The sequence below is a fragment of the Panthera tigris genome, chromosome F2 (genome assembly GCF_018350195.1).
Source record: "Panthera tigris isolate Pti1 chromosome F2, P.tigris_Pti1_mat1.1, whole genome shotgun sequence".
In the NCBI taxonomy this organism is placed as follows: domain Eukaryota; kingdom Metazoa; phylum Chordata; class Mammalia; order Carnivora; family Felidae; genus Panthera; species Panthera tigris.
In genome coordinates, this window is record NC_056676.1 from 68,487,499 (window position 1) to 68,511,849 (window position 24,351).

Sequence of the window (24,351 nt, forward strand, 5' to 3'; positions counted from 1 at the left end):
CTCATCATATAAAAAGTCTGTGTATTGGAAAGATTCCAGGTTCTATTTTCCTGCAAAGGCTATTTGTGTAATTCCTTGTACTGTCCTAAACTATAATCTTTGAGGCCTCAAGATAAAAGAGCCTTGGAATAGTAGCTCTCAACCTGATTAGTGATCAAAATCACACTCAAAAGTTAAAATATCGATTTCCTTGTGAAATTCTAGGATGGGGGTCCGAAATACTACTGTTTTGTCGTAGTGGAATCGGTAGCTAGATCTCTACTTAATCCTGAAACACTGGAACCCCTGCTTTTGAAATTAGATCATCTAATCCTTGCAATTGACGGATTAGGTCATTGGCTAGAAAGAATAAGGGACCTTGGGCAACCAAGGTCAAAGGCAAGTCAGTGGCAGAGGTAAGACTTGGACCTACGTTTCCTGATTCTCAGCTCTTATAGTTCTTTCTTGCACTTCAAGTGCTTAAGAGTTTACTGAGCACCTATTATGTGCCAGCACTCTGCTGGGTGTTGGAAATAAAAGACAAATAGTAATAAAGCTCCTTTATCAAACACTTAGTATGTATGCGATACGGAGTGAAGTGCTTTATATAACACAACCCTGGAACGTATTATTATAACTGACTCAGAGAATTTCAGCCTAAAGAGGTTAACTTGATCAACAGTAAAAAAATAAAAATAAAAATAAATAAATCACTGGGTTTTAAATAGTGGGTCCTGCTCGGGGCGGGGGGGGGGGTGGAATTCAGTCTAACAACAGAGCTCAGAAACACCTCTATGCGGTTTGATCCAGTTTTCTCCCCCAACACTCCTCCCACCCCTATCTTTCCTGGAGCTGGTGACTTTGACAACATCACTCAAACTGGGGAAGGAGACAGACCCTCTTCAGCATAAGATACAGGATATAATAAGGTATAGAAGATGTGTCTATAGGAGCTGGGTTTTGTGGAATAAGACCTTTGTGGATTTTTTTTCTTCATATAATCACCCTCTGGCAGACCAGTGAACTGTGAAACCCACTGCTTCTCTTTCCCACTTCTATCCCCAAACCCCAAACCCCTGCTAGGCCTCTAGTAGCTGCAGAAACAAACATAAAAGGATACTTAACGGGGAAGAGTGGACTTTGAAGATAGGACAGAGTGGGTGACAGGGTTAAAGGGCTCAGGGTGTTGATTTGGGAGGAAAGAAGGTACGTGGGAAGGGTCCCAAGGGTCACACCCTGCAGGTGACGAAGGTGGCCCAGGAACCTGCTTGGAAATCCAAGGACAAAACCCCAAACCCATGATGATATGGAGCTCAGAGAAAGGCAGATGATCTAAAAAGGCCATTCCCAAATGCCCGTTATTTTATAGATTCTCACTCAACAGAAAAGCGAAATATCTTATCCAGGATTTCATGTGCTCTTTATGTGTTTTCTGCTGATCTTAACATTTTCTGACAGACTGTTCTATCCTTGTCTTCCATGGTGGGGTGGGACAGAGAACAGAACAATGAGCACATTCCAGAAGTGCTATGGAGCCCAGATAAAAGAGAAAGGAAATCTGCCTGAGGATAGGGTGTAGGATGAAGACAATTATCAGGGAAAATGTGGCAATGTTGGGGCAAGCCCTGCAAGCAGAAGGAGCCTTGAAAGTATAGCTGTTTGGAACACAATGCTCAGGCAGAGGGTCTCCTGTTCTGGAAACTTGCTGAAATGCGGATTCTTAGACCTTCTCTCTGAGACTTGACTCTCTGAGGTTTAGAGGAGGGTTGTTGTTTTTTTAAAACTTGGTGTACCTAACTCAAATTCAGGAGGTCCCTGACCTTGGATGGAAAACATTTCACATCTTTATTTTCACTAACCCTTATTTTTCGTAACATGATTTTTAATGTTTATTTATTTTTGATAGAGAGAGAGAGACAGGGCGTGCAAGTTGGGGAGGGACAGAGAGAGGGGGGCAGAAGATCTGAAGCAGGCTCTGTGCTGACAGCAGTGAGCCAGGTACGGGGCTCAAACTCACAAACTGAGTTAGCGACCTGAGCCGAAGTTGGACGCTTAACCGAATGAGCCACCCAGGTGCCTCTTTTCACTAACCTTTAAGTGAAGTTTAGCATTTTGAAAGTAGGCCACAAACTCGGGAAGTATCAGTATCTGTGATGCCACCAACAGACACCCCAAATATTTTGAAGTCATGTTATTATTGTTGTAGATACCGCAAATTAATGTTTATGCTGAAACAACAGAAGCTATTAAACTTGATGTTAAATCTTATTTCATGTGTTAATAAATAAACATATATATTACCACATCAGAAAATTGATATATAGTTATAGAGATAGAAAACTATATAATTATTTCCCCTTGTAGGTCCCACGTATTTAATTGTGTGCATTGTGAGAAGGGAGTCCAAGGGAGGGGTCTGAGCACAAAAAAGTGCCATTACTTCTTACAGGGTAAGTTCCAAAAATCTCCATTTTTAATATGTAAACCTGGTATTTCTGATGCTAACGGTCTAGAGACCAAACTTTGAGAGATGCTGGTGTAGGTTATGTGTGTATGTGTATATGTGTTTGTGTGGTTGTGGGGGAGGGAGTAAGGAGGTCGGTGTGAGTGTGTGTATGAATATGTGTGTATGTGTGTGTACGTGTATATGTGAATGCATGTATATATGTGGGTATGCACGTGTGTGTATGTGAATGCGTATGTGTATGTTTGTGTACGTGTATATGTGAATGCGTGTGTATATGTGGATATCTATGTGTGTGTGTGTGAATGCATGTATATATGTGTGTGTATGTGTGTGTGTTTGTGTATGTGTATGTGTGAATGCATGTGTATATGTGTGGGTGTGTACGTGTGTATGTGAACGCGTGTGCATATGTGTGTATGTGTGTACGTGAATGTGTGTGTATATGTGGGTGTGCATGTGTGTGTATGTGTATATATGAATCCGTATGTATACGTGTGTGTATGTGTGTATGTGTTTGTGTGAATGTGGAGGGGTAGAAGGTGGGTGTGAATGTGTGTATGTGTGTGTGTGTTTGCGTATATGTATATGTGAATGCGTGTGCATATGTGTGTACGTGTGTACGTGAATGTGTGTGTATACGTGGGTGTGCATGTGTGTGTATGTGTATATATGAATGCGTGTGTATATGTGTATGTGAATGCGTGTGCGTATGTGTGTATGTGTGTACGTGAATGTGTGTGTATATGTGGGTGTGCATGTGTGTGTATGTGTATATATGAATCCGTATGTATATGTGTGTGTATGTGTGTATGTGTTTGTGTGAATATGGAGGGGTAGAAGGTGGGTGTGAATGTGTGTATGTGTGTGTGTGTTTGTGTATGTGTATATGTGAATGCGTGTGCATATGTGTGTACGTGTGTACGTGAATGTGTGTGTATACGTGGGTGTGCATGTGTGTGTGTGTGTATATATGAATCCGTATGTATATGTGTGTGTATGTGTGTATGTGTCTGTGTGAATGTGGAGGGGTAGAAGGTGGGTGTGAATGTGTATGTGTGTGTGTGTGTTTGTGTATGTGTATATATGAACGTGTGTGTATATGTGGGTGTGTGCGTATGTGTGTACGTATGTATGTGAATGTGTGTGTATACGTGGGTGTGCATGTGTGTGTATGTGTATATATGAATGCGTGTGTATATGTGGGTGTGAATGTGTGTATGTGTTTGTGTGAATGTGGAGGGGTAGAAGGTGGGTGTGAATGTGTGTGTGTGTGTGTATATGTGAACGTATGTGTATATGTGGGTGTGTGCATATGTGTGTACGTGTGTACGTGAATGTGTGTGTGTACGTGGGTGTGCATGTGTGTGTATGTGTATCTATGAATGCGTGTGCATATGTGTGTGTGAATGTGTGTGCGTACGTGTGTATCCCTAATGTGGAGGAATTGGGGGTGCAACGTAGTGTTACAGAGCAACAGCGCATAAAAATGAGACGGCAAAGTCAGCTGGGCCTAATACGCAAGTCTTCTTGAGAAAGTTTGTTAAGCACAGCACAAGGAATGTCACACTCTCAAACTTAAATGTAAAGTCATAAACGAGTAATGCATACCACTTAGCCACCCAGCTGTAATTTATTCCTCACTTCCTACAGTCACTGTTAAATCACAGAAGCAAAGCTACCAGGGTTTATGACAATAGTGGATTTATGTGTGTGCTATGGCTCTTATTAGCCTGAAATCCAGGCCAAGAATAGGAATGAAAACAAATGAGCTTCGAGAGACAAAAGGAAGCAGGAAATGCCAAGAAACCAGGGCTCCACTGGTAACAAAGGTGGGGACCTGGGGCTCCGGGATCATTCTGGCAGGCTGATCTCCCCTTGGCTGGTGTCCAAAGAAAGAAGAGACGACAGCCACAAAGGGAGATAATATGCATGCCACCCACAGTCTTACTTCAAGTGTTTTATTTGACCTCTTCACGTTTAATTATAAACCACATTCCTTTGTGGGTTCAAAGGGAACCAAGAGCTAAATTTCATATATATATCCTGCAATCCAGATACCGTATATACCTGATCTCATTGAAATTTGAGGGAGCTACTCTGGTCCCCATTTGACAGTTACATGAAACCCACATGGCTAAAGATTGTGCTTAGCGGCTAAAAGGGCTACTGCCATGATCAACCCTCGCTACTTTTCCAATTCCACGCTGCTTCTCTAATTTGTGCTGAGGAATTTCTGCAATTAGATGGGGAGAAAAATTACATACTGTTTGTCCTGAAAAACAAAATAAAGTTAAAGACGGAAACACGCACTCATTTTTCTCTTCAGCTACCCAAACGCAGTCGAAAGAGAGTGAAAGGATAATTCTAAGTACAAACCCTCAAGGACAAAGAAAACAGGAGAGGACATAATAGCGGCATAATCTGAGAAGCTACAAAGCAGATGGATGATTGATATGACAGTGACTGCAAAGGGCTGATCCAAAGCCTGCAGTGGGAAAGCCAGTTGTACAAGCTGGTTTATGCTGGGTCCCCAGAGAACCAGAAATTGGTGGCACTGTGTATCTCTGGAGAGGGGGACCTTGGAGGCTAACAACAAAAGGATTCCTTTAAAATAGGCTTAAGAAGCAGTGAAACCCCACATTGATTTCTCTATGAATCACAGTCAGGAGTCAGTTGCTTTACTGCAGCAAAAATCCTGGAGGTTTATTCTTTGGAAGAGCACAACCAACTCGGTGGCCACCCATACTAAGGTGAATTCGGGTTGGCTTCCCACATCCTCTCCTTCCTTGGCTGTGTACTGGGTTCCCAGTCTCCTTAAAACCTGCTGAATCTGGAAGACAGTGATAAATGACCCAGACTCTTGCAGTGAAACGATGGTCTCAAAAAAACAAAAACAAAAAAAACCGAGAAGATGCGCTGGGGATTGAGAAGGCACAGTAGCCAGAGAGAAGCATAAATTTCCCACCACCAGCTTCACAGAAATGCTGACACCAAAGACTGTGGGTGAGATTTCTGACTTCTGCAGCGAGTGTCAGCATGATGCCAGATACCACAGACAGTTGTAAAAGTGCCCAAGTTTCCCGTGAAATTTCCTGGCAAGACAACTGGGTTCCATCCTCAGAAACGCACTAGGTTTGGTAAATGTCATGATTGGACAGAGCCTTAGCACCAGGGCTGTCTGATTCTGCCTTCCCCTTGTTTTCAGGGAGAAGAAGAAGGGTAAAGAGGAGGCCATGGGGAGGACCAATGTTTATTGACTCACTGCAATCATCTACTATGTGTTTTCCCTGAAATAGCAAGAAAAAAAAAAAAAAAAAAAGAAAGCTAAAAGCCCCATAGCCACTAGAAGTTTCTCTGGACAACAGTGAAGACATTCTTTCATGGCCTCTCTCTCCTTCCACCAGCAGATGCTGCTAAAAGGGAGAGAGTATCTTGGACTTTCTTTAAGAACGGGGGTGAGAGGGGCGCCTGGATGGTTCAGTCAGTTAAGTATGACTTCAGCTCAGGTCATGATCTCATGGTTCATAGGTTCAAGCCCTGTGTCGGGCTCTGTACCGACAGCTCAGAGCCTGGAGCCTGCTTCGGATTCTGTGTCTCCCCCTCTCTCTGCCTCTCCCCCACTCACACTCTTCTCTGTCCCTCTCAAAAAAATAAATAAAACGTTAAAAAAAAAAAAAAAGAACAGGGGATAGGAGAATTAAAAAAAAAGTTTTTTTTCAAAGTTTCTGCCTTGCTAAGATTAACGATACGTGATGAATAGCTCACTAACTTAGGAAAACATTCTTATGTCCTTTGGGGTTAGGAAAGACAAGACGCAACTGTGATTTACAAGGAGAAGGTTGAAACCAAAGGGGGGATAAAGTACCCTGGAAAATAAAGGGAGTTTTCAATCCACCCCAATCCCCCAACCCACACCCCAGGAGGCTGCAGGGTGGAAGACATAGGAGGGCAGGGCTGAAGGGAGGACCAACACCCAGAGGTGATGCCAGGCTGAGACCTAAGGAGAACTAGGCCGACAATGTTCGTCCTTGGGGCTGGCCAAGGAAGTGTTGGGAGAGTGATAGCCGATACTCGCTTTAAGGGGTGCATTTTGTTCTTCATGGTAGTCAGGCTGGCCCTGACAACCGAGTCAGAAGATGAGAAGATGTATGACGTTGGCAGGTCTGTAAGGTCACAGATGCTGGGGTCAGTGCCTCCCGAATCTGGCTTATACTTGAGAACAGCTTTTTTTTTTCTGGGCCTGAGCTGAACAAACCAGTAATGAAGCAATCATGCCTGAGGTTTGAGCCCATTGGGGTGTGGGGTCCCTGTCACAGAGTATAACCCTGGGAAGTGGACCCAGGAATCACTGTCCTTGGTGTAAGAACGATCTTCTCTGGGAGCCAGGGACTCTGACCCAGCTCTGCATTTTGGACTTGACCTGGCCCCAGACCATCTTCTATTTAGCAACCAACATTTTCCTCCCTTTCTGTTCTTTGCCATCCCAGACATCATGCTCAGATAGAGACTGAAGTGCTGACTCTGGGTTCTCTTCCAACTTTGTCTGTCACATACTATGAACAACTACAATATTAACAGCTACCATATTAAGAAAACTTACTGCATGCCAAGCATTGTTCAAAGTGCTTTCTGTGTATTAACTCATTTAATCTTCATAAACCCCTTTGAAGATAGCGGCTGGTGACATGCCCACCTTTCAGTGAGAGATGAAAGGCTGTTGGCCTGAACTCCCGCAGGCCCATCCTGCTGTGCAGATAATAAAGGGAGGTATAGCCATCTGAGCCTCGGTTTCTACCACCCCTGCTCAGTGTTTGCAAAGTCCCCCACCAACCAGCCAGGGGGCCTGGAGGGGGGCGGGAGAAGCACTGTGGATCCCCATGCACTTAGTTTGTCATTTACACTGACTGCATCCAAGTTGGCAGAGGGCACAGTGGTCTGCCGTACCCAAGATTTTCCTCTTGGCCGAACTGTGCCAAACGCACTTCTCCCCAGACCTTCCTCCAGGGAGCTCTTGCTAGGTCACAGGTACAAGGTTTTTTTTTTTTTTGTTTTTTTTTTTTTTTCTCATTATAACATCCTGATCCCCAAGAAGGAGTTACCAAGGTAACCAGGAATGATGCATACACACAGTCTTTATGGAGACTCCATCTCTACTTAATCGGATTACGTGTTCTTGGCTTACTCTGTTTCTGTGATAACAAGAACATGAAATTTTCTTCTTATGTAGTTTCCTGCTCCTTCTTCTGCATTTCGCTCACCCTTTCTCACTGACCTTCAAACTTTTTCCAGAAGTTACTACCAACTCAAGAATTTACCAGATGTGAAAACTCCCTAACCTTCCGTGAAATAGATAACCTTTTTGAGCCAAGCTTCCCCTCCACATGAGGCACGTGGAGATTCCTTAGAAGGAGAAGGACCAGATGTTTGGACTCCCTTCTATACCACTGTATGCTCTGAGAAGTGATTTGAAGACATCCTCTACAACTCAGGTAGCAAAGACAGACACTGCAGTTAAACACACACACACACACACACACACACACACACACACACACATCACTTCCTATCTTCTTGATGATTAGAAGAGACAATGTTTTAATGTCCCTGAGTTCCCCTGCCTTCTCTCATGTCACTCTTTCCTTGAATACCTAAATAGATCATCTCAAGTCCCCATTCTACAAGACTGAGAGAAGTCCGAAATGTTCCCAAGATGTCTGAAGAGTCTCACGATTCTGCAAAGTACCACATAATAAAGCCATTCTTGTCTTTAATGAGTTAGTTTTTAAAAATAATGTCAGGGCACCTGGGTGGCTCAGTCAGTTAAGTGTCCAACTCTTGATTTTGGCTCAGGTCATGATCTCAGTGTTCATGAGATCGAGCCCTGCATCGGGTTCCATGCGGACAACACAGAGCCTGCTTGGGATTCTGTCTTTCCCTCCCTCTCTGCCCCTGCTCTGCTGTCTTTCTTTCTCTCTCTCTCTCAAAATAAATGAATAAATAAACATTTTAAAAATTTTAAAAATTACTTAATTAAAATAATGTCAAGTGACTACCATGAAGAACAAAAGCACCCCTTAAAGCGAGTATCGGCTATCACTCTCCCAACACTTCCTTGGCCAGCCCCAAGGACGAACATTGTCGGCCTAGTTCTCCTTAGGTCTCAGCCTGGCATCACCTCTGGGCGTTGGTCCTCCCTTCAGCCCTGCCCTCCTATGTCTTCCACCCTGCAGCCTCCTGGGGTGTGGGTTGGGGGACTGGGGTGGGTTGAAAACTCCCTTTATTTTCCAGGGTAACAGCGGCCCTGGGAAAATAATACCAACATGAACTTGGTGGCCCCGCTGCCTTTGTCCACCTCTGAGCAGGTCACGTTCCCATTGTCCTCTGAGTAGCTCTTTCCACTTGGAGTCTTTGGTACCAGTCTTTTCTTCCTCAGAATATCATCTGGGTCCCTTAAACAAAATGGCCCACCACTCCCCAGAGCTCTGCAGGTCACAAGGAGCAGAGGTAAGGAGGTCATGGACTGTTGGCTGCTGTCTAAAGGGAATGGAATTAAGCAGAAATACAATTTTGGATTCACCCTCTCCTTGGGTGGGACCATCTTATGATAGGAGAAGATAGGATTCAGTCGGCAGGGAGGGAAAAATTAGGACTGAGGTCCCTGGGTCGGGGGGGCGGGGGGGGGGGAAGGAACACAGATTTTGGAACAATGCTGGGAGTGTCTGACCACAGCAAACCCCCTTAGGCTTAAGGTTCCTCTTAGGAAAGTAACAGATACCACCTGCACCCCCTCAGGTTTCCCTCAGGAATTTGACAAAAGACCTAACTAAAAACAAATAGTGGACCATAAAATGTATGACCCACTAGGAATGATATGGCCTTAGGCCACCCCTCATACAATGGAACTGAGCCAATCAGGAATGGACAACCCAGCACCTAGAACTATCAAGCCTGTAAGGGTAGGACCTGAGAAGGAACGTGGGGGGAGAGAACAGGGGAGAGTCAATCAGAACCTTATAAAACAAAGTCCCTTGCCTATTGTAGTGGGCATTCGCTTTCGAACACCCCCTCTCTGTAAAGAGAGTTTTTCTACTCTTCTTCTTTTCTGATCTTACACTCTAATAAACTTCTGCCTTCTGCTCATTTTGTGTCCACCTCTTCGTTCTTCAAAGCGGCGAGACGACGAACCCCAGGTGTTGAGGTAAAAAATCCCGCGACAATCTGACATCCGCCCACATGCCTAACACAACGCCCTAAAGATCAGCATGAAGGTGACATTATATCTCTGCCTACCCTGAAAGTACCAGGTAACTGTTTGGGGGCAGCATCATTTGAAAGAGAGAAGAAAATCAATCGATCTTCAGTGAGTCTTTCCAACTTATTCCCAACATAAGGATTAAAGAACTGAGGCTCAGAAAGGTAAGCCTTTCTGAGAAATTAATAGGAGAAAATAAATTTTAATGCATGTGTATCTGGTTCTAAGCATGTCTCCTTGCCGTAATCAGAATAAATGCCCTATGTAATATAAGCAAAATAGAAAGAGGTGTGGAGTAGAATCAAAAGACCAGGGTCATGCCCTTCTTCGCATTCAATTTTTGTTGTTTCTGTGTGTGTATCACAAGGGAGGGTGTGACCTGCACGGAATAACAGCAGCGGTTAACCAAAGTTGGTACTCAGAAAACACTAGAGCATGGGAGAGACAGATCTGAAGGAGCTGCGGAAGGAAAGGAGAGGAAGAAGAAAAGAACGGCGTTAAAGGAAGGAAGGAAAAAGAAACAGGACAGAACAAAGTCCCTCACAGACTCAGAGGCTCCAGCTCTCAGTTGAGGCACCAACTGAGAACAGGAGGAAAAAGCAAGTCCAAAATGGAAAACCCCCCAACAATGCATGGGGCTGAGCCAAGCTCAAATGCCATGGCTTACATTTCTGGCTGTTAGATACACATTGACTTAATAACAGACTTCCGGAAGGGGTGGGGAGCAGGGAACCAACCCTTCATTAGCTGGGCACATAGATGTTGTGGTTTCTCGGAGGTAACAATTACAAGCCTTCATCTTCTGAGTTGGGAGCCCATTGACGATAGATACCGGTGTCCAGAAATAAAAATCTCAACTTCGTCGTGGACGAAACTGGATTGGACAACTACAGCTTGGATATGCTGCCAAGAGGAAGGGTTGTACATTTTCCTCGGTGGAGTCTGCAAAGCCGTAGGGCCCACAGGGGAGCTTTCAGATGAGACAGAAAAAGGGGCCCTTTCTGGCGACAGCAGCCCCATGGGCACACGGCCTGGCACACAGAGCGAGGGCTGCCTCTTAGCCCCCGCTGGTCCTCATGGCTGGCCATGCTTTTGTTCATACCCTCACCACTCCATTCCTTGCAGCTGTTCTGCCAAGGAAGGACGTGCTCCTCAGTCCGCAGCACCGAGAAACTCAGCCTGGCTCTAACTTCCTGACCCTAACCGACCACCACTGAAACCGTGGGCCTCTAAACCTGCCTCCAGAAGAGGCCCTGGATCCAGATGTCCTTACTACATTGGACATGAAGCAAACAAAGGAAACATCGTGCTCATGAAGCAGGCCAAGTGACCTGAGGAAGTGAAGACAGGCAGACCCTGCGGGAGTAATGGCCTGTGATGAGCCATCTCAGTCCAGGGACACCAACTAGTAAGGAAGCATAAAAGGTTTTGACCAAGACCTACAAGAAGAGATATGTTTTCGCTGGTGGGAGTGCCAACCGGTGCAGCCACTGTGGAATCAGTGTGGATGTTCCTCAAAAAGTTAAAAACAGGGGCACCTGGGTAGCTCAGTCAGTTAAGCATGCAACTCATGATTCCAGCTCAAGTCATGATCTCACGGTTTGTGAGATCGAACCCCACATCAGGCTCTGCACTGTCAACGTGGGATTCTCTCTCTCTCTCTGCCCCTTCCCTGCTCATGTGCTCTCTCTCTCTCTCTCTCTCTCAAAATAAATAAATAAATTAAAAAATTAAAAATAGAATTACGATACAATCAAGTAATTTTACTACTGGCTATTTACCCAAAGAATATGAACATACTAATTCAAAAAGATATATGCACCCCTCTGTGGGTTTTTTGTTGTTGTTTTTTGTTGTTGTTGTTTTAAAAGAAAGGCAGGCTGCGTCATGCAGCACCTCCTTTGGATGTGTCCGGAGTCTTGGAAACTTGACTACCCTGTGTTCTCCTGAGAAAGGACCTTGAGAGCTTATTTGGAGACTCTAGAGGCAAGTGCAACTACTCCTACAGCCTCGCCTGAAGAATGATCCTCCTCGATCGGGGAAGGTCATCCTCTTCGACAGACCGATCGTGCAGTTTCGGGAGGGATGCACAAGGAGCAGTGATGGAGGAAGGGGACCTCAGCCCAGCCAGCCAGATCGGCCAACTCAACGCTAGTGATCAATGGGGTGACGGGTGTCACAGCCAGATCACCCTCACATCCTGTGTACCCTTATGTTTGTGCACCCAGTGTTATTTACAATAGCCAAATTATGGAAGCAGGCCAAGTGTCCATCAATAGATAAATGGATAAAGAAGATATAGTATATATACACAATGGGACAGTACTCGGCCATAAAAAAAGAATGAAACCTGGCCATTTACAACAACACGGAGGGAGCTAGAAAGTACAATGCTAAGCAGAATAAGTCAGAGGAAGACAAATACCATATGATTTCACTCGTGTGTAGTTTAAGAAACAAAACAAATGAGCAAAGCAAAACAAAAATAAAAAGAGAGACAGACAGACAGACAGACAAACCAAGAAACAGACTCTTAACTATAGAAAACAAACTGATGGTTACCAGAGGGGAGGTGGGCAGGGGGGTGGGTGAAATTGTGGATGGGAATTAAGGAATGCACTTGTCATGACCACCGGGTGATGTAAGGAAGTGTTGAATCACTAAATTGTACACCAGAAACTAACCTCACACTGTATGTTAACTAACTGGAATTAAAATACAATACAATAATACATACATACATAAATACATAAATAAAGATATGTTTTATGTTATGATCCCACACATGTGTGTGCGCACACCCAACCCGAAATAAATCTTGTGGAAACTATATTTACAACATCCTCCATATTTATGTGATGTAAATCTCAACCTTTTATTGATTTCAACCTTTAATCAGTCACCACTCCAGTCTGAAAATATTCTGAACTAGTGGAAGAAATCTTCTCCCATCAATCAGAAAAATGACTCTTCCTTCCTTATGGAGGATTTGGTGATGGGGCTGGAGAGAAAAACCAGTCTCACCTTTCTGATACCTTGTACAGGGATAAAATGCCCATTCTAGGACCCTTGCCCTGGCAACGCAGACACGGTAGTTTGAACGATGGATGACAATTTCAGAAATGCCAAAATGGTTTCAGTGCTTCTTTTAATTAAAGAAACATGTTTTGTTTTGTTTTGTTTTGTTGTCTTGAACTGTGACTTGAATGAAAAGTACTTTTTTGTTTGTTTTTTCTACAAATATGCCTACTGGATGGTTTCAAAGTGTGACCAAATCAATGCATTATCTGGTGATTCAACTGGAACAAACCAAAACAACAAAAACATCCTTCATGCTGAACCAATATTTTGTTCCTTTCAAGCCTCGATGGATCCTGAGACTTAAGGCTTCTGAAGTGTTGATCCCAGAAGCAAAAGGACCCTGGACTTAATGCCACTCTGTCCCCCTAACTTGGAGCCTGTAACCCTGTTGTCCTCAGCTACTCTCAGTTCCCATACAGATCCCCAAAGGCTCCATGTCTCCAAGCCTCTGCTCATTTAGCTCCTTCTATTTAAGCTGTCCTTCTTTCTACCTCTTGCCTCCCTGTCCGCTTGCCTCTCTACTCATCTTTCAAAAGTCAACTTCATAATCACTTCACTCATTCATTCATTCATTTATTCATTCACTTTTTCAACAAATGTTAGTTGGAGATTCATCATATGCTAGGACCCATCCTAGCTAGGACCCATCATATGCTAGGACCCATCCTGGTTTATTGGGGAATCCAAAGATGAACAACACATGGTATTTCATGGTACAGCACACGGTACTAGTCAAGTGCAGTAGGCATTTATAAAATAATGTGGTGGGGGTAGTCATCCAAGAAAGCATATAGGATAGTATCAGAGGACAGAGCGGGGTCCTTAACTCAATGTAACGGGCCACATAAAGCTCCCTGGAGGAGCTAAGGCTTGACTCAGCTGAAAATGTGGAAAGAGTGGGGATTCTAGGGGTCAGCAATAATCGAATTAACTATCATTATCCCCAGTTTAGAGATGAGGAAACAAAGGCACAGAACGGTTAAATACATCTCCCAAAGTGCAAAGTTATCAATTAACAGAGCTGATATTTGGTTGTAATGCACACTGACTCCAAGGCAGGTCTCTTTAATCATTAACTTGAATCATCTCTCATTTGCCATAGGAATCCAGAAAAGGCGGCAATACTAGTGGACAAATAGAAGAAAGAAAGGAAATGGGATAGATCCGTGGTGAAGGCAAGTGCTAAGCCCAGAGAGATTTATTGAGGGGGGTGGCGTCTGGGTGGGGGAGGGGGACAAAGCCCCATGCACAGGACCTGTAGTAAAGTGTTAGGTCCTTGTAGAGAATCTATCAATACTACATGTTGGTTGAACACTTGTTATTTCAAAGCCAAACCAAAAGAGATTTTTGGTAAATCCTCTGATAATTACTAGAAAAGTGTCCTTGGACAATGCATGTATCCTTTGTGAGCCTCCCTTTCTGTGCCTGTACAATGGAGATAGCAATGTGTCTACCTTATGGGGCTGTGATGCGGATTATATTGAGCGAATAAAGCATCAAGCATAGATCCTGGGACACAGTGCTGATTCACGTTCTGTCTGCTTCCCTTTTGCATCCCTTAGGTTTTCCCTCCTTTGCTGAGAACTTATGCCTGGTGTCCATCCACTTCCTCTGCCACAGAGTGAGCAGCAGCCTGGGACTCAACCTCATCCTGGTACAGGTGGGTCCTTGGTAACAACTTTGCCAGGGAGTGGCTGGGAACAGAGTCCCAGGGCACTCAGCAGAGTTTATTAGGGTGAAAATGAGGAGAACAGGGTCCATCTTTAAGAGCTGTCCAAGGGAGACCGGAGCCACCCAGCCCCTGTAGGAAGGAACTGTTAATTATGCCATTAATGATGCTTAGCATTCTCCCCATGCTTTTCCAAGCTAATTAATTCTGCTTCAAATCCTGGAAAACAAATGACTGGGTGTGTTGGGGACAGGCTTCTGTTTCTGAGATTGAAGGGTGGAGAAGCTTGCCCTCTGCAATGACTGGGGGAAGGGAAAAGCAGTGTTACCTCTTCCTCGGGTCAAGTTTCTCGGAATGTGCAGAGGGCTTTGACCCCTGGTGGGGACTTCCCCTTTACCCTCAAGACCTTCTTCAAACAGGGGTAACCACCCAAAGGTACAAAGATACAAGGCTCACCCAGCCGTAGGACACTGTCCAGAAGTGGCAGATGTTAAGCTGACACCGTGGTCTGGAGGGAAACTTTCTCTTTCTCTTTCCCCAGAACCCAGGGTAGAGCTCGTGTGCCAGAGGCTAGGATATGTAGTTAGCTCATCAACTCCGCTGTCCTTTAACTCAGTGGAGACTAACCTTACAGACCAGAATCTGGGGGTCCCAAGAATCTGACCCAATTCCCTCCCTTCACAGAAGTGCACGGTCAAGCATGAGAGACAGAAGTGTCAGGTAAACAAAGAGAAAGCTACAATAATAAAAAGAATGACTCCGATAAGGGGAGCACCAAGAACCTGTGGCAATCTGAGAAGTATGGAATGGGTTCCTGGGGGAGAACATGTTTGAGCTGTTCGGGTGGTTGATTAAGAGACAACAAAACAAAGAAATGGAGATGATGGTCAAGTGAGGACTAGCTGTGCAGATGCTTAAGATCAAGAGGAAGCAAAGTACATCCGGGAACTTGAACCTAGTCCCATGCATTGTGGGGAGTTGGGGGATTGCAATTAGACAGTGACTTTTGTCATCACAGAGCAAAGAAAGGCTAGTGGGAAGGCACACAGATGTAGAGGCATGCATAATACATGAGGAGGGCTCTGGTGAAAGAGAAGCGATTGAATGAAGTAGACACTACTTTTGCCTTTCAGGAAAGGAGCAAGTCAGTGACAGATGAACAGGGCAGGGTCCTGGCTTGAGGCCAGAGGAAGCATTTCTCAGGCATGAACTTTTGCCAGAAGCTCCTAGCCCACAAGATTCTGATTCAGCAGGTCTGGTTGGGACCCAAGAACCTACACTTCTAACGAATATTCTAGGTTACACAGATATGGGACATCATCTCCCAGGTCTTCCTTGGGAGGTGTGGTAGAGATGTCTCGGTACCCAGGCTGGCCTCACAGGTGCTCTGACTCTGGTCTGTGCTATTTGCAAAGAAATCCCAGGGGGGGCAGCACCCACTGCGAGATGGGTATGGTGCGCAGGGTAAGTTTTCATATTCTTTTCCAGTGTTCTACCTTTCTAAATCCAGAAAAGCTCCTGCAACATAATTTTTCAGATTCTATCCCTTGTCGCAAGACCCTTGAGAGAAGGGATGCATCCTATTTGAAGGTATACCCCAGCTCCCAACACAGAAACAGCCTGGGCAGATTACATATGCTTGTTTAAATAAATGGAACTGATCTCCATTTCTTTCCTGAAGAGTGTCCAAATGTCAGCAGCCATCATGGTTATTTGTGTGGATATAGGTTGCCTATCCTAATTTCTCTCTTAAAAGTAGGAATCTGGTCTCTAGTTATTCTAGAACCACAGTTGGCACAGGGACCAGTGGTTTCATGTGCTTGTGGTGTTATGTCCCCTGTGTGGTCACTGCAAAGGGCAATGGACATAAGAAAACTCACAATTGTGACTTAGCTAGTTACTAGTTACAGAACTCTGGGAAAGTGAACTACTGTCTCCATATTTCAATTTCATCTTTAATAAAGTGAAGGCATTAAGTAATTTACTCATTGGTTCATTCACTCAATAAATAATAATCAGGCACAAACACAAAGACTACTGTGCGCTCTCCTCGTTGCAACGAGTTATTGATCAATAAGACACACTCCAGGGGCGCCCGGGTGGCTCGGTTGGTTGAGTGTGACTTTGGCTGAGATCACGATCTCACAGTTCATGAGTCTGAGCCCAGCATCTGGCTCGCTGTTGTCAGTGCAGAGCCTGCTTTGGATTCTCAGTCCTCCTCTCTCTGCCCCTCCCCCCACTCGTTCTCTCTCTCTCTCTCTCTCTCTCTCTCTCTCTCTCTCTCAAAAATAAATAAATAAAGACTTAAAAAATAAGACACACTCCACCCTCGTCCGGATGACATAATGATGGGTAATGAGACCATCCCCTCTCCACACAGTCATTCATACCCAAAGTTTGGAACCATCTTGGAACAGGATCCTTCTACATCCTCCTACCAATCACTGTGTCTGGATAATTCTATTGCCTCAATAACCCTATAATCAATTCCCTCTTTTCCATCCCCATTATTGCACAGATATTCCAACCCGCTCCTAAGTGGTCCCTGCGTTTCATGTGACCCATTAATGTTCTTCCTTTTCCATGACCCCCAGCTGCACTTTCTCAGATGTAAATCTGCTTCTGTTACCACTCTGTTTACACGCCCTCCCTGACTCCCTGAGTCACTAGATAATAGCGATAATTCTTAAAAGCAACCGCTTACTAACACCAGGTATTGTTTTAAAGGGCCTTGCGTACTTGAACTCATTAACTCACAGCAAGCAGACAAGGTCCTTGTCCCCATTTGTGCTGGTTGCCTGTCAACTGCCAGCTCCATTCCTGCCCTCTGCTGTTCTCCTTTACACCGCGTGGGAGCCTGCACACTACAGTTCCCAGGCCCCCTGGTCAGCTGCCTCCTGGTTGGGCTTTGCCAGTGGGAGGCACTGGGAGAGACTGGAACACTGGAGGAAGGGAGAAGTTTGCCTTTGTCTTGTTTTGCTTGCTCCCTGCTGCCGCGGGTGTCTCCCCCCCCCATCCCGCCCCAGTGGTAGCGGTGTTAGTGGGGGTGCCCCTTCTGGTCCTCACAGCTGCGGGGACTGCCTGAGAGCAGTGGCAGCGACCATGCCTCTAGCAGATGAACAGCACGCGCAGGCTGCGCTCCCGCCAAGTCTGGTAAGCAAGCGCCTACTCCCCTCTTGGTCGTTCTCTTCTCCCCTTTATTCTTCGATCTCTTCCCAAGGCTTATAACTAATCACCTGCACTGAAGCCTTCTCTGCTGGAAATATCTGCAGTGCATTCTATTTTCTTGACTGCATACTGATGGGTACACCACTTAATGTATGAGAAACTGAGGCACAGAGAGGTTAAGTAACTTGTCTCAAGTTCAACAGCCAGGGAGTATACCAGAGCATGGATAAAGCAGGGGAAAACAACAACAACAACAACAACAACAACAACAACAGATACTAAATTAAGTCGAAGTTCTTTAAATATGTCATTCAAAGCCCTTCAAAACGGTTTTCCTGATATCTCACAGTCTAGTTGGGGAGTGACACCTGGTAGGGGATTGTATTTTGTTCTTGCTTTTGCTGCTGAATAAATGAACGGACGAATGGCAAATGCACCATACTCGTGCAAAAACCCCAGCAGGATGGGTGACTGTAGCAGATGTTTGATGGATGAGTAGGAAACACGTAATAAACAAATGAATAAACTCCAAGCATACAACAAATTGACCCAAGAAGCAATTCCCTACCTCTGTTCCTTCCAGCCTCAGTATCAGAGCCTGCTGTATTTGAAACACTGAACATACACATTCCTTATATGGAGTCAGTGTACAATAAATACACATTTGTTAAATGGATGGATGAATCAATCAAGCAAAAATGTGATCAATCAGGCCGTGGCTCAATGATGTTTGAAATTCTAGTTTATCAAAATATGAAATTTTCCAGGAGAATGGCACACACAAAAAAAGCATTACATTTTCCTAAAAACAAAAACCTTGCACACAGCAGCCCACAAATAATTAGATGTTAATGTTTCTAACTTGACAGGAAAAAAAAAAAAAGCCACAGTTAATCTCAAGGGACATCCTGTATGAACAAGGAAAAAACAAAACAAAACAAAACAAAACAATGAGTCATGGATTCTAACCTCCTATTTATAACCTGGATCCACAAATGATCTGTTGCTAAAGGAGAAGAAAGCCATTAATCTCCCAACTCTGGGAGCAATTTTATATTTTGAATAAAAACAAAATAAACAGCATTAAGGAGGAAAATAAATCAGATATGCAGTAATTAGTTTGAAAGAGCCGGATTTTCCTGCCTAACACTCTCTTTGGAACTTAAGCCTCATCCATCAAAGCGAAAGTGTATCCGATGACACGGAGATTTTCCATTCTCTTTTCAGACAGAATTAGTCAGTTGATCTGAATAGTAAATTGACAGGAGCCAGAAGAGAGGGCAGGAGTGATGGGGCTTTAGCAGAGGTGGGACCCGAGGCTTAATAACATTTGGTGAAGCCCTGACTTTGCACTTTTAACCTCCTAGCCTCTTTACTCATTAAGTTGTTAGTTTTCTATCTGTGCAATCTTAAAAGACTAAGGATTTTTAAAAATAGAATCTAAAAGGGACCTTATTCATTTTCTAACCCAGTGTCCTTAGTTTACAGATTGAGAAAGCTGGGCCCAGCGATAGTAACTGACTTGCTTAAGTCTGCACGACACAATGAGCTTCAACTCCAGAACCCACATCCTTCCAGCACTTTCTCACAAAATTCCATAAAGACAAAAGCCCCAGCAATCATAAAGGGGTTCCTTACTTCAGGCGAGATCTTTGATTTTTTGCACCACTTTCTGGGCGGGATTCCCCCTTTGTGCTACATTATGGACAAGGGCTACTTCCTTTCCAGGCTCTACTTTCTGTATGTTCCCTCAGCCATTTTTCTTCCCAGTCAAAACCCTTTCTCCAGATTCCTCTATGACTCATTAGTACCTTCTTCTGAATTCTAATTGTTATATCCTCTCTCCCTACTATTTTCAAATGTCCTGCTGGAAGAGGTTGTTTTTTTTTTTTTTCAGCAGCAGTTTGGTAACTAATTTATTTGAAGCACGAGCATAATAAGTCTCTCCAGATATATTTACAAATCCTTGTGTTGGATTTTTAAAACTCTTGTGAATAGAGCTCTGTGTATAACATGTCCTTTTCATCTTCCACAACCCCAGCTATTCGGTTTGGGTCTATATATGCGAAGATTAATGATCATACCAGTGGAAAGAGCAAGGAGATGTAGAAAGATTAAGGATCTCATCAAAGCATTGGTCAATAATACTACTACTAATAATAATACTGGATAATATTAGCTATATACAAGGTCTAAAAATGATATTCATTATCAGAATAATTCAAAATTTGCCAAAAGTTATACGCCCATCAACTTTTGGTTCACCGATATAACAAAAAGCTATTTAGCCATTGAAAATGATTTAGGGAAGGACATGCATTAACATAGAACAATGTTCAAGGGGTGTTGTTAACATAGGGAATGTGAAGATTTATCAAACGACACTTATTATACGGTCTTATTTTTTACCAAAGACAAATAAACAGATTTTTATGAAAAAGTATGTAATGATATTTTCAACTTTTCTATTGCATTTCATAACCATACATAGATCCCATTTGTTATTTTTTTTAATGTTTATTTACTTTTGAGAGAGAGAGAGAGAGAGCCCGAGGATGAGCAGGGGAGGGACAGAGAGAGAGACGGAGACACAGAATCCAAAGGAGGCTCCAGGCTCTGAGCTGTCAGCACAGAGCCCAACGTAGGGCTTGAACTCACAAGCTGTGAGATCGTGACCTGTCCGAAGTCGGACGCTTAACCAACTGAGCCACCCAGGTGCCCCTTGTTATTTTTAAATATAAAGTAAAACTACCCAAGCCATTGCCCTGCACACCTCGAAAAACAAGGAAGAAATTACTCCTGAGTGTTCTCAGGGAATATGTAAATATTGGGGAGAAGAAGGATCCTTGGTGGTTGGTCCCATCCTTCCCACTACCGTGCTTTATTTTATATATTGGTTTTGTTTGTTTTTATATATGACATTCTCTTTGAACGAAAGCTCCCAAGGGCAGATATGTAGTTGTATTTTGCTCAGTTTCCTTTAATAATGATCAGAGTAAGTACTTACGTATGGGTATTTTCTTGGTGTGGACAAAAGTAGGAACATAAACAGGTACTGAAAAGGTCTGATGTATCAGGTGTTGTCCTAGAACTTTTTATGGATGCTATCCTGTTTGTCATCACAGCTCTGAGAAGCAGGTGTGATTTCGTCTAATTTGAAAACACAGGAGTAGAAGCTTAGAAAGAAGCGGTGACCTATTCATGTTCTCTCAGGCAGACGATGGTGAGACTGAGAAAGGAACTCAGAGCCGGGAGAAACAAGTCCTATCTTCTGGCCAGCTCACAGCCACGTGGTCTACCAGTGCAGTTGGCAATAAGGGTTGAATCGTATCCCTGGCTCAAATTCACGTGTTGAAATCCTAACCTCTCAGTACCTCAGAATATAGCTTGATTTGGAGACCGGGTGTTTACAGAGGCAACCAAGATAAAGCAAGGTCATTCTGGTGGGCTCTAATCAAATATGACTGTTGTGCTTATTCTAAGAAGGGGTAAGTGGGACACAGACATGTACTGACGGAAGACGATGTGACCAGGTGAAGATACTGGGAGAATGCCATTGAACATGAAGATAACCAAGCCAAGGGGAGAGGCCTGGAACAGAGCCCTCCCTCAGAGCCCTCAGAAAGAACCAGCCGTCCCAACCAACACCTTGATCTGGGACTTCCAGCCTCCAGGAGATGAGACAAGAAATTTCTGTTGGTTAAGCCACCCAGGCTGTGATACTTGGTTACAGTAGCCCTAGCAAACTAATACAGCTGGCCGCCTGGTGAACATAAGAAATGTCAATTGTGATGCGGGAAGGGGTACCCCTAAGAACACAGGGAAGTTTGAGGTCACTATATGGCTTTGAGGAAGGGAATAGGGAAGAGGGGGCAATGCCCAGGAGGAAAGACGTCCCACAAAGCCCTGCTGCCTTCCTGCCCCTGGGGCCTTTGCCCGCCCTACTACTAGGAATAAATCTACAAGGTAAATTATTCACAATTGTGTGTATTAGCGCCCAAAGTGCATTATTTAATATTTTTTTTTGCAGCAGATGTACCTTTTTAATTTGGTTTTATTTTAGGCTAAAATTGCAATATTAAATTTTAAAATCCAAACACTAGCATGACTTTGCATTCCCTGAACATCCACTGCCTCCTTCTTCCAGCAGATGCAGAATAGCAATAGGGCAGAGCTGGAAAGAAGACCAGGCTTTGGCTGCTGGTCCTGTTCCTGCACCAGAGTGGTTGTGTGACCTTGAATACGTGGCTTCACTCTTCTGAGGCTTGGTGACCTCTGCTGTCAATGGTAGAGACGACCCGGGTGTTCCCAAGATTCCTCCTGCTCAGAGTATCAGCAGGTCTGAGTATCTATAGAGACCAGGGGGAGCCAGGTTGAGATCAGCTACGGCTGGCAGTGCAGGAAGTGAGTCTTAATCTGTACCTTTGCCATTGCCAGAGAAGGGCAGGCAGCCATGGAAGGTGAGCATCTCCAAGTGTTGATAGGGTATGTACCCTAAGGAGGGTCTTTATAGATCTTCAAGGACCCAAACAAAAGTTCATAGTGCCTGTTCCTTATTCTCGTTAGTAAATGATAAAATACAAAAGTTACATGTATGCTGAAAATAAAAGATTTTCTGGGGGCACCTGGGTGGCTCAGTTGGTTAAGCAACCAACTTCGGCTCGGGTCACGATCTCACAGTTCGTGGGTTCGAGCCGCACGTCAGGCCCTGTGCTGACAGCTCAGAGCCTGGAGCCTGCTTCAGATTCTGTGTCTCCCTCTCTCTCTGCCCCTCCCCTGCTCGAGCTCTGTCTCTCTGTCTCTCTCTCAAAAATAAATAAACAAACAACAAAAACAAAAAACAAACAAACAAAAAAAGATCTTCTGGGCTCCTGGGCGGTTCAGTCGGTTGAACAGCTGAATACAGCTCAAGTCATGATCTCGCGGTTCATCAGTTCGAGCCCCACATCAGGCTCGCTGCTGTCATTTGGGAGCCTGCTTCAGACCCTCTATCCGCCTCGCTCTCTGTCCCTCCCCTGCTTACATTCTCTCCCTCAGAAGTAAATAAACCATTAAAAAAAATAAAAGATTTTCTGACTGCAAATCTTGGATTATTTGTTCAAGCTTCTATGATTATGGAGGGGTGTGTGTGTGTGTGTGTGTGTGTGCACATGCACGCACCTACATCACACAGGAGGTGCCCCAGCCTCAGTTTCCCTGGACTCTCAAGCAGGTTCTCAGTCTTTTTGGGGGTGGTCATTAAGCTTTGAAAAGCAGGTGCTTCAGTAATCCTTCCTATTCTCTCCAGGCTGCCTTTTAATTTCTACTATTGTGGAGAGTATGACTTGGGGCCACTTTACTTAGTACTTGGAGCTTCTCCACAGCCCCACGGCTTGGGAGTCTCTGTGCTATGACTGATATCCTCACTCTAGAGAAATTTTGTGCCAAAACTTGGAATGAAATTGGATAGAGAAATTGGTCTCTTCTGGCCCCCTTCCTGATCGGCCCCATCAGTCAAATGCAGCAGACTGCAACAATACAAGAAGTTTTTCACTGAAGAGTCAGGTAATGCCAGAAAATTATTGTGACATAGTAAGAGCAGATAATGACTTTCCAGCTAACTTAGAAGTTTCCTAGAAAATGCTTCTATGCTTACGTCTTAGACAGCAGGGATGCTCTGCCATATAGCGGAACCGAATCGAGGGACTGACATCCTTTGCCATATTCTGTTGGTTAGAAGCTAGTCACAGGTCCTGTCCACACTGCAGAGGAGGGGATTATACAAGGGAGACCTCACTGGGAGTTAGTTTAGGGTGTTCCTATGATGCTTGTAATAATTTTGAACCCCTTCCCAGCCTTGTTCTTCTGCTTCCTCCCACCAGAGCACAGTAGCAAAAGTGGATGACCAACCTGGAAGAAACTAACAGATGCAAGATCACTGCCTGGCTTTCCTTTCCTTACTTCAGTAAATATTTCATAGAACATCACTGAGCCCGGAATTTCCTAGGTAAAGTGAGCAACTAAATGAACAATAAAAATGATTATCACATGAATCTACTACTCACTGTGTTTTATGAGCTGTATACTAAATATTTCAGTTATTTTGTTAAATATAGTAAGTTTTCATTATTAATCCCATTGTGTCGACCTGAAGGTAAGGATTCAGAACTTGAACAAGATCTTTCTGACCCAAGCACTATATAATAATAAACAAAAAAAAATTTATGGAATGCTTAATAGGTTTCAGGCAGCATTCTGTGGATTCCACACATAACAGTGAACTCATTTGATTTTCATAGCATTCCTATGACGTAGGTACCACTATTAACCCCATTTTATCTATGAAGAAACCGATGATCAGAGAAAGTAGTTAACTTGCTTTAGATCATGCAGCTGGCCGGTGGCAGAACTGAAATTAACCAGAAAGTATGGTCCCAGAAGTTATGTTTTTAATCTCTGTGCTATCCTTGCTGCCACAGCCTTGAAGGAGAAAGAGTGGGTCATAGTATATCTACCCTCCCAAGGGTTAGCAAACTAGATAACTCATAGTAGAAGAAGAATGAAAAAAAATGAGTAACATAAAATAAAATATTCTTCATCAAGAATTATCTTTCATTTTAGAAGCAACATACTTCATTTGGATTCTCTGGTCAAAAATAGACTTAAAGCCTTCTGAAATATTTTTATGAGAGCAATATTTTAGACATTTAATCCAAACAGAGAAGTACAATGGCCAGAATTCTCAGCTATGAGTTC

At 43.9% G+C, this 24,351-nt stretch overlaps 1 long non-coding RNA gene across 3 annotated transcripts; it reads left to right on the top strand.

Moving 5' to 3' along the window:
• The first annotated feature begins 21,475 nt into the window (after positions 1–21,475).
• On the top strand, positions 21,476–23,648 carry LOC107179126. 3 transcript variants are annotated; one of them, XR_006213286.1, is made up of 4 exons: positions 21,476–21,582; positions 21,764–22,101; positions 22,904–23,160; positions 23,478–23,648. It is a non-coding gene; the product is annotated as an uncharacterized LOC107179126 (long non-coding RNA). The 3 variants fall into 3 exon arrangements; XR_006213284.1 differs by having other exon boundaries at positions 21,764–22,076; XR_006213285.1 differs by having other exon boundaries at positions 21,767–22,076.
• Positions 23,649–24,351: the final 703 nt, after the last annotated feature.